Source organism: Pelobates fuscus, chromosome 4 (genome assembly GCF_036172605.1).
Source record: "Pelobates fuscus isolate aPelFus1 chromosome 4, aPelFus1.pri, whole genome shotgun sequence".
In the NCBI taxonomy this organism is placed as follows: Eukaryota; Metazoa; Chordata; class Amphibia; order Anura; family Pelobatidae; genus Pelobates; species Pelobates fuscus.
This window is the reverse complement of record NC_086320.1, coordinates 249,347,877-249,359,385: the sequence shown is the minus strand read 5'-3', so window position 1 is coordinate 249,359,385 and position 11,509 is coordinate 249,347,877.

The following is an 11,509-nucleotide window of genomic DNA, read 5'->3' as shown; positions in this document are numbered from 1 at the left end:
GCCTTGGGGGAAACACCCAGAACACCTCTGGGACTCCTGCAAATCTTCTGGAGAGGAACTAACTTTCATCAGAGCTGAATGAGCATGGCGGCCATCTACACTGACACAGGATTTGACAAGATGCCGAAGGGGCTGCTGATTTTCTATGGACCTAACCCCTCTGAGAGAAGCATACAGCATACAAGGAATATAGTGGCCAGGTACCTGCAGTGCAAAACAAGGTGGCATTTCGGGGAATACACCTTCCCCAGCGACAGTGTGCCTTCCAGGGAGAAGAGCGTATCGTCCTCCCTCCCCATTGGGGAGTTACAGGGTTACAGGGAGTGGAGCCAGTCAGTCTCTCGTCCCAGCGGTAGTGTACAGTGCAGGGAGTGGAGACAGCTGGTTCTCCTCCCCAACAAGAGTTACAGGGAGTGAAGACAGCTGGTCTCACTCCCCAGCAGCATTGTGCATTCCAGGGAGAGGAGCATATCGTCCTCCTCCCCAGCAGCAGTGTGCATTACAGGGAGTGGAGAAAACCATTCTCACTTCCTAGCAGCAGTGTGCATTCCAGGGAGAGGAGCATATCGTTCTCCCTCCCTCCCCAGTGGCAGTGTGCATCCTCCATCCCCAGCAGCAGAGTGAGTTCCAGGGAGGGGAGACGGTCGGTCTCACTCCCCAGAGACAGTGTCCATTCCAGAAAGAGGAGCATGTCGTTCTTCCTCCCCAGCGGCAGTGCGTGTTATTGGGAGTGGAGACAGTCAGTCTAACTCCCCAGTGGCAGATTGTGTTGCAGGGAAGGAAGACAGTCAGTCTCACTCCCAGCGGCAGGAGTTATCCCCTAGAGAGGAGAATTACGCCCTCTATCCCCAGCGACAACTTGGTCCACAACGAATGGAGTGCAGCAGTTTTCCATCCCAGCAGGACCCTGGTTTTACAAATGGGTAATTGTGGCAGGAGGCCCTTTGGATAACTAAACCTTTTGGGAAAGGTCACCAGACTAACACAAACCCCGACCAATTGGAGGTCTGGGGTCTGGTTAGTCTCCCTGGGAGGAGGAAGATATGTGACAAAGCTCTTTCCCTCGAATGTTTTTCCACAAACTACTGGAGGAGTGTGAAAGCTGGCCTCCTGCCCACTGACTAGCTTCCATCAATTACTTTTTGTGAGGTACCTTTAGCCAATGAGTGAGCAGTCACCTTGCTGTTTTTTTCAAAATACAGTTCATGTGACATTACACTTGGGAGATTTTTTATTTGCACTGGATTACATTGGTAGCGCCACTAATCCTTACAAATATTTTTTTGCAATTTGACGCCTAAATGTATAAGAACATTAGCTCAATTAATGATGGATACACTGTAATAAGGTACTGATTTAAGTATTATTTCAGAAATATATTTTTGAAAAAGGTAACATTTAAACCGACTAAAAAGAGGAAACATTATTCAGAATGTTTTTCACAAAGGTAAAGTAGATCCACAAACTGAAAACATTTGGTGATTTTAGGATCTATTTTAGAAAATTGGGCAGACTAGATGGGCTGAATGGTTCTTATCTGCTGTCACATTCTATGTATAACATATTTAGATTTTTCTAATGTCTCACTACACAAGGACTATTTCACGTTGATTTATGTTCAAGTATTTTGTTTTACTCCTACATCTAATATTGAGTTTACACAAATCTTCTATATGAAGTAATACTTAAACCAATACATTGTGAACTGCTAGTACTTAGGGCTTCCTTAGGGTTGAACTTAACCCATTCAGCACCAGTATCAGGTTTGGAGTTATCTTCAGGGCTTTTTCTGTATAAACCACAGAATCTACCTCAGTACTGTGGGGATCAATGGTATTTACTTCAGTTAATTTATTTATTTTTTCTCTATCTCTTCCAGCTTTGCAACTAATTATAGCAACAGGATTTTCCTACACAAAAGAGAGTATTTTAATTACATTTACTTACTCAATTTAACTCCTGAGAGCTTGAGTACTTCCCAACAGGATTTCTTTGTAGACCTGGGGCTGTTTGTGACTACCGCAGAGGTGGATTGATTTAAATGTGTAGTGCTTCTCCCTTCTAATACTATATCCCGTTCACTTGAATTTCATATTTTGTTGTTTTTGATACATACCAGTCTGGGATATAGCTTAAATTCGATTTTAGTAGCTCACACTGGTTCCATTTTTTACTACAATTGAAACTGAGCTATGTAGGTTTCCCCTCCTTTTTAATTTATTGTGATTATCACTTTTCACTTTTTGCTGCCCTTATTTTGTATGTCAATTTATAATAAAGTTATTACCTATAAGATGTTTTTTTAATCTAGAGGTAATTCCGGTGGGGTACAGCGCCTCCCTTTTTCTGTGGAGCCGTCTGACCTCATTAGTTCAATTCTTTGTCCACTCATTTCACTCATCGACATGCAAATCAATTCCTAACTTTTTTTGACATGCATTTTTCTGGATTTTTTTTTTGTTATTCTGTTTCTCACTGTTAAAGTACACCTACCATTAAAATTATAGAAAAATAATAATTTCTTTGTCAGTGGGCAAACATTCAAAATCAGCAGGGGATCAACTACTTTTTTCACTCACTGTAGTGTGTCGCATTCCCTACTTACCTTCAGATGCCAGGATGGGTCACGTGAGGACTCCAGCATCTGTTGGCTGGGTTGGATATAGTCTTGGGTTGCGAATGATGCAGCCTCCTCTTCATAGATGTCGCAGCTCATGAGCAGGTCCTGGGCAGCATTTTTTACTATGGTTATGCTATTTGGGACATCCTGTCTAGCCCTTTGGCACTATAAGCATCTGCACATTGAACATGGTGCACTTTATGGTGTGCCTCAGGGGGTGGTGCTTGTGACATGGCAATGATCTGTGAGGAGTGCCACCTATCTATAAATAGCCACTCCTCTGTGCTCAGATGTACTGTTTCTTTCAGTACACATAGCTCCTGTATTTCTATGTAATTATCCATATGCCGTATTCCTACATAAGTGTCCATCAGTACAAGCATTCAGAGCGCCTATATTCTTGTGCAAGCATTCTGTATTCATGTACAAGCACCCAGTGCCACCTGTATTCCTGTGCAAGTGTCCAGCACAACTTGTGTTCCTGTGGAAAGTTCCAAGTACAACCTGTAAATGGTTTACTTCCAAGTGCAAGGGCTAGTACGTATGCTAATCAAGAACTATCTGTGTCTCACTCTGACAGATTTGGTCAATTCCTGTAACCGAAGCTCCTCCTGAATAGTTTGCAATGCACAAATCTCATTGTTAAGACACTCCCGGCATAAAGGAGTGAAACCGCCTGTTTTAGAACTCCAAACTCCCGAACTGAACCAGAGGAATGCGCCTATCTCCCGGACAGCATACTTAATAATAATCCAAACTCCCGAACTGGGTTCTCACGAACTGCTGCTAACCGACAAATCAATATAGCATCCAAGTGGCTTATGTTCCCAGCAGTCAGTCTCTATCCGTGTATAGTAAATCCCCCCCAAACACGAGACCAAGCTCCGTAGTTGAGGGTAAAACAAGATCTGCTTTAATGAGGGCTACCTGGTGGACACTCCCCTAGGGGACCAGATGGATGACTGGGACACATATTGGACAGTAGCCAATCGCAGTGGCTCAGGGTTAAGCACTCCCCTTTACATACATAAATCCCTCCTCTCTACCCTGGAGATAATTGGGAAGGAACCTAATTATCTCCAGGGATAGAGGTAAATTGCCATTTTAAATATACTTGTAAAACCACACAAAAATATATAATTGTACAAATACTGAATGCATGTGCTTCGTGTAACGTATCCCCAGATAGCCTGGATCTGAGTGCATATTTCTACCGAATAGCGCTCAGATCCAATGAGCAATCGCCATGAACTCAAAGTCCTTCATATGTCTTTCGGTATACAATTGACCTCCATTTGTCTAAATATACATAGGGATTAAGGAAAAAGCGCAAGTAACATTTTCTTTTCTTTGGTTTTTACTATATATTGGGGCTGATGTGTGTTGTAGTCCTTGCAGCTTAAGCGCAGGACTTCTCTTTTTGTATTTGTATTTACTTTGTATAACACAGCCTGGTTACAATGCTGCTACCCATCCCATGTGTTCCCTATTAAGGGTTAATAAGTAAAGGGGTGTATATAAAAAATACCCCTTTCTGTCTCATTAGAGATATCTTTGCCAGAAGCTCAAGGAAGCAGGCTGAAGGGTCAGTGTTAGGACCCGCTTAGGGGGGGTCTGCCTTGACGTTGGCAGGCGGGCATCCCTCCAATGGCCATTGGAGCAACTAAATGACCTCCATTTGTCTAAATATACATAGGGATTAAGGAAAAAGCGCAAGTAACATTTTCTTTTCTTTGGTTTTTACTATATATTGGGGCTGATGTGTGTTGTAGTCCTTGCAGCTTAAGCGCAGGACTTCTCTTTTTGTATTTGTATTTACTTTGTATCACACAGCCTGGTTACAATGCTGCTACCCATCCCATGTGTTCCCTATTAAGGGTTAATAAGTAAAGGGGTGTATATAAAAAATACCCCTTTCTGTCTCATTAGAGATATCTTTGCCAGAAGCTCAAGGAAGCAGGCTGAAGGGTCAGTGTTAGGACCCGCTTAGGGGGGGTCTGCCTTGACGTTGGCAGGCGGGCATCCCTCCAATGGCCATTGGAGCAACTAAATGACCTCCATTTGTCTAAATATACATAGGGATTAAGGAAAAAGCGCAAGTAACATTTTCTTTTCTTTGGTTTTTACTATATATTGGGGCTGATGTGTGTTGTAGTCCTTGCAGCTTAAGCGCAGGACTTCTCTTTTTGTATTTGTATTTACTTTGTATCACACAGCCTGGTTACAATGCTGCTACCCATCCCATGTGTTCCCTATTAAGGGTTAATAAGTAAAGGGGTGTATATAAAAAATACCCCTTTCTGTCTCATTAGAGATATCTTTGCCAGAAGCTCAAGGAAGCAGGCTGAAGGGTCAGTGTTAGGACCCGCTTAGGGGGGGTCTGCCTTGACGTTGGCAGGCGGGCATCCCTCCAATGGCCATTGGAGCAACTAAATGACCTCCATTTGTCTAAATATACATAGGGATTAAGGAAAAAGCGCAAGTAACATTTTCTTTTCTTTGGTTTTTACTATATATTGGGGCTGATGTGTGTTGTAGTCCTTGCAGCTTAAGCGCAGGACCTCTCTTTTTGTATTTGTATTTACTTTGTATCACACAGCCTGGTTACAATGCTGCTACCCATCCCATGTGTTCCCTATTAAGGGTTAATAAGTAAAGGGGTGTATATAAAAAATACCCCTTTCTGTCTCATTAGAGATATCTTTGCCAGAAGCTCAAGGAAGCAGGCTGAAGGGTCAGTGTTAGGACCCGCTTAGGGGGGGTCTGCCTTGACGTTGGCAGGCGGGCATCCCTCCAATGGCCATTGGAGCAACTAAATGACCTCCATTTGTCTAAATATACATAGGGATTAAGGAAAAAGCGCAAGTAACATTTTCTTTTCTTTGGTTTTTACTATATATTGGGGCTGATGTGTGTTGTAGTCCTTGCAGCTTAAGCGCAGGACTTCTCTTTTTGTATTTGTATTTACTTTGTATCACACAGCCTGGTTACAATGCTGCTACCCATCCCATGTGTTCCCTATTAAGGGTTAATAAGTAAAGGGGTGTATATAAAAAATACCCCTTTCTGTCTCATTAGAGATATCTTTGCCAGAAGCTCAAGGAAGCAGGCTGAAGGGTCAGTGTTAGGACCCGCTTAGGGGGGGTCTGCCTTGACGTTGGCAGGCGGGCATCCCTCCAATGGCCATTGGAGCAACTAAATGACCTCCATTTGTCTAAATATACATAGGGATTAAGGAAAAAGCGCAAGTAACATTTTCTTTTCTTTGGTTTTTACTATATATTGGGGCTGATGTGTGTTGTAGTCCTTGCAGCTTAAGCGCAGGACTTCTCTTTTTGTATTTGAATTGACTCCATGGGATGGCTATCTGGGTTAAGTCCATGCGTACGTTCCAAACTCCCGAACTGACCGGTGTTCGTATGCCTTGACGAAAACGAAGGGCGACCGGTAGCTTCAGCTGTGTTCGGTAGATAAAGTGTCCGTTTATAGTTCCATAGAATCTTCACCGAACACCGCTTGTCCTTTGCGTGTTTAAAATGGCCGCCGCCTCGTGGTCAGCATACGAACGACGACCACCCTGAATACAGTTAGAATGGAGAGGTGTCTGCGGTTAACCACAACGTTCTAATTGAGGCCAAGAGGTTAACCAGCAGCACACTTCTCTCCTGGGTGGTCGTCCGTTCGGTAGTTTTGATCGGTATCTTCTGCAATACACGAACAGGGGCATACGGACAGGCAAATAGACGAAAAAGGGGCAAACAGACGAACCAGCAATCTCAGTCTATACAGATGGACCTGTCACACTCATTTTCCCAAAATGTCTATCTATGATTCTTAGTAAAGAGGCAAAAGTGGTGTACCCGGGTAGCCTGGGTTATAAACTCTAAATTCACAAATGAGTATCTAGGTTTGCAGCAGGATGACTGCCAGACAAAGTACTTAGCTGATAAAACAAAAAAAAAAATAAATTTTATTATAAATCAATATAGTGAAGAAAAACTAAATAATATACCAAACGTGCAAATTTACATATAGTGAACACAAGGTAGGTACTCAAACGGTACCCTGTTGAAAATACCCTAATGGTATTCAAACAAATAACCGGATATCACTCCGGAGTAAAATCTACTGATACAGATTCTAAGCGTACTAGTATATAGAGTACAAGCTAAAGTATCACCCAATAATGTCCCTGATACTAGCTTGTAACAGAAATCTGTGTAGCCTAATGAGAATTGTTAATGCCTGGATAAGAAAAGGTCCCTATTTGTCCTGGGGACGCTCTTCAATAAGTGTCAGTCTATACAGGACAGATAAGGAGTACGCCGGCGGCTAGGATCCGTTATGTGGAGAATGCGGGCTAAGTTTTACCCTGTAAATATCAATCAAACCTGCTTACACCAAAACAATGTAGCCTGCCCTGAGCTCTTAGTACCTAAAGAGGAACCAAGTCCCTATTCGTGCTGATAATAGTCTAAAAATAGATACCAGTCTCCACAGGACTGGTAGACAATCCACAGGCGGCTTGGCTTATACAGAATAAAGCCAGTGAGATGAAATGGTGGTGTACCCGGGTAGCCTGGGTTATAAACTCTACAGATACGCATACACTAGCTAACAGAAACACACACTAGCTAACAGAAACACACACTCGCTAACAGAAACACACACACTTACAGACACACCCACACTCACTAACAGACACACTCACACTAACAGACACACACACGCACTAACAGACACACACTAACAGACATACACACTAACAGACATACACACACACACACACACTAACAGACATACACACACACACTAACAGGCATTCACACACACTCACACACTAACAGACATACACACACACACTGACATTCACACACTAACAGACATACACACAAACACACTAACAGACATACACAGACACACTAACAGACATACACAGACACACTAACAGACAGACACACACACACACTAACAGACAGACACATACAGACATTCACAGACACACACACACACACAGACATTCACAGACACACACTAACAGACATACACACATACTAACAGACAGACACACACACTAACAGACAGACACACACAGACATTCACAGACACACACTAACAGACACACACTAACAGACATACACACATACTCACTCACTCACATATTTCACACTTTTTTTTTAAAAAAAATTTAACCCCCCCAGCCTCCTTACCTTTGGGAATGCTGGGGGGGGGGGGGGGTTCCTATTTCTCCCTGGTGGTCCAGTGGCTGCTGGGCGGCGCTGGCGGGTGGCGCTGGCGAGGGAGCACTTCCTTTGAGCTGTCTGCTCAGCTCCCTCGCGCGCCGCCCGCAGAGTGAGGCTGGGAGCCGGAATATGACGTCATCTTCCGGCTCCCAGCCTCACTCTGCGGCGCGCGAGGGAGCTGAGCAGACAGCTCAGAGGAAGTGCTCCCTCGCCAGCGCCGCCCGCCCGCCCGCCCAGACGGCATGTCGGTTAGCCGCAAGGCTAACAAGGCATTTGCCCTGGGCATTTGGGGGCGGCGTATTTTGCCGCCCCCTGGAAAATGCCGCCCAAGGCAAATGCCTTGTTAGCCTCGCGGCTAATACGCCCCTGCCTGCAACCATGCTATTTTCTTCACCTATTCATTTATCTATTTGTTTATTTTTTCCTTACTTTTGATTATATCCCATACTAGTATATATTAGCCAGTGGGACTAGAGATAGGTGCCCTCAAAGGCACAGGGGGGGGGGGGGGGGTCATAGTCCTAGCACTAGTTCAGTACCAGTCAAATTTTCAGCACTTACTGTCTAATAGATGTATTTATTTTTATTTTTCCAAGATGGAGAGACCGATCTAATATCGCTGCACACTAAGAGAAACTAAGAGACACTTATGTCTCCAGAGCAATCGATAGTCTATAATACAGCAAAACGACAGGATTTATTAGTCACTTAGATTCAGTTTTATACACGTCTTCAAGTTCCATTACGGACTGATAACCATCTAAAGTGTATTATAATCTCATTGTCCGCTGTTAGACCTATGCAGAATCTGATAGATCCTTTACGCGAGCTGTTCCCTCCTATTTACATTTACCGGCTAGTTTTACTATAGTATACTATCTTGCTATAACCTATATTTAGTAGCAATATCTACCTACACTAGCCGGCATAGATCCCATATCTCACTGGCTTTATTCTGTAAGAGCCAGGCCGCCTGTGGATTCTCTTCCAGTCCTGTGGAGACGAAAAGGGACTTGGTTCCTCTTTAGGTACTAAGAGCTCAGGGCAAGCTACATGGTTTTGGTGTAAGCAGGTTTCATTGATATTTACAGGTGATACCTTAGCCTGCATTCTCCACATAACGGATCCTAGCCGCCGGCGTACTCCTTATCAGTCCGGTATAGACTGACACTTATTGTAGAGCATCCCCAGGACTAAGAGGGGCCTTTTCGTATCCAGGCATTTAGAATTTAGAGTTTATAACCCAGGCTACCCAGGAACACCACTTTTGCCTCTTTATGTTACATTTGGGGTTACCCCCTGTCCTCCCAGTGTACCTAGCATTTGGCTCTATCCTTGCTCTTTTGTTCTCTATGATTCTTAGTATGTGAGCATACCTTTAAAATCATGTATACATGATGTAAAGTCCTCCCCTTAACACCAACATTACCTTAATACACTATACATTAACCCTTACACTAGAATATCACTAAACATTAACCCATATGCTACATCTTGTGTATTAAGATACATTTATAAACCACTCAATTCTTTTTATCTCATGGTTTTTATGATGTCTCAGACCCCCTTGATGCCATGATTTCACAAATATACAGGGTACACTGTTATTTACCTCTATCCTCTACCGCATGCCCTGCTATTCAAATAAAAGTGATCCACTCTCCAACCATTGCTGGTCTAACCTAGAAGGAAACTATAGTGCTAGGAAAACAAAAAAAAAGAAGAAGAAGAAACTTCCTGATTTGGACCTTTTATTGGTTATTTTTAGCTTTTTTTGTTACAAGTTTGTTACTGTTGTTTTTTATATTTCTGTGTTATCTCCTATTTGACATATATTTTATTACATTGCACAACATTAAAACCACTGACAGGTGAAGTGCATAAACATGAATATATTGTTACAATTGCACCTATCAAGGGGTTTGATATATTAGGTAGCAAGCGAATAGTCAGTTCTTGAATTTCTTTTGTTAGCAGCTGGAAAAATGGGCAAAGATCTCAGTGACTTTAACAAGGGCCAAGTAGTGATGCACATGGGGCACCAAGGCTAGCCCGTCTAGTTCAATCACACAGAAGAGCTACTGTAGCTCAAGATGCTGAAAAACCTTGTGCTGGGCATGATAGAAGTTTGCTGTGTATGAGCATGTGTAGCCACAGACCAGTCAGAGTGCCTACGATAACCCCTGTCCACAGTTGAAAGCACCCTCAATGGTGACATGAGCATCGGAACTAGACCATGAAGCAATGGAAGAAGGTTGCCTGGTCTAATAAATAACATTTTCATTTAAAATAGGTGGCTGGCCGGGTGCATCATTTAGCTGAGAAAGAGACGGCAGCAGGATGCACTTTGGGAAGAAGGCAAGACTCCAGAGGCAATGTTATGTTTTAGACAATGTTCTGCTGGGATTCTTGGTTCTTGGTATGTAGATATTACTTTGACATGTATCACCACCTACCAGAGATGGTTGCAGACCACGTCCATCTCTTCATGGCAATGGTGTTACCTGGTGACAATGGACACCAGAATAATGGACCATGCCTAACTGCTAAATTATTCAGGAATGGATTGAGGAACATGACAAAGAGTTCAAGGTGTTGCCATGGTCTCCATATTTCCAAGATCTTAATCCGATTGATCTGCAGGATGTGCTGGAACAACAAATCCGATCCACAGAGGCCCCACATTGCAACTTGCAGGAAATAAAGGATCTGCTGCTAATGTCTTGGTGCCAGATACCACAGGACACATTCAGTGATCTTGTAGAGGGGGGCAGGGCCTGACCTTTAAGCCGACTAGACTTGTGTTACAAAAGCTCCCATCTATCTTCCCGATTTTCGGGGATTATTCCCGGTGACCGAGCTGACACAAGTGCCCTAGTGCACTACCCAGGTCAGGAGTGCCCTGGTGAAAAGAGTCCAAAACAGTGGTGGTCAGGTCTGTAGTAAAGGGTACAGGGCATGGTTGATAGTTGGGACTGAGGGGCAGTAGTATGAGGTTAGAGCTATTGTTGAGGGGTTAGGGGCTGTTGTTAGTGGTTAGGGCTGTAGTGGGGTTAGTACTGTAGTAAGGGGGGAAGGGGCTGGTGGGGGTTGGGGCTATAGTTGAGAGTAAAGGGCAGTAGTAGGGTATAGGGGCTGCAGTTGGAGTGAATAAAGATCTGTAGTGGGGTTTAGGTCTGTAGTAAGGAGGGGTTTAGGGCTGTAGTAGGGGACAGGGCCGCCATCAGGGAGTGACAACCATGACGGTTGTCACAGGCCCGGCGGTCCTGGGGGGCCCGGACTGCACTGCTAATGCTCTCCATATCCAGGCTACCAGCCCTTCAATGTGCATATATATATATATATATATATATATATATATATATATATATATATATATATATATATACAGGGAGTGCAGAATTATTAGGCAAGTTGTATTTTTGAGGATTAATTTTATTATTGAACAACCATGTTCTCAATGAACCCAAAAAACTCATTAATATCAAAGCTGAATATTTTTGGAAGTAGTTTTTAGTTTGTTTTTAGTTTTAGCTATTTTAGGGGGATATCTGTGTGTGCAGGTGACTATTACTGTGCATAATTATTAGGCAACTTAACAAAAAACAAATATATACCCATTTCAATTATTTATTTTTACCAGTGA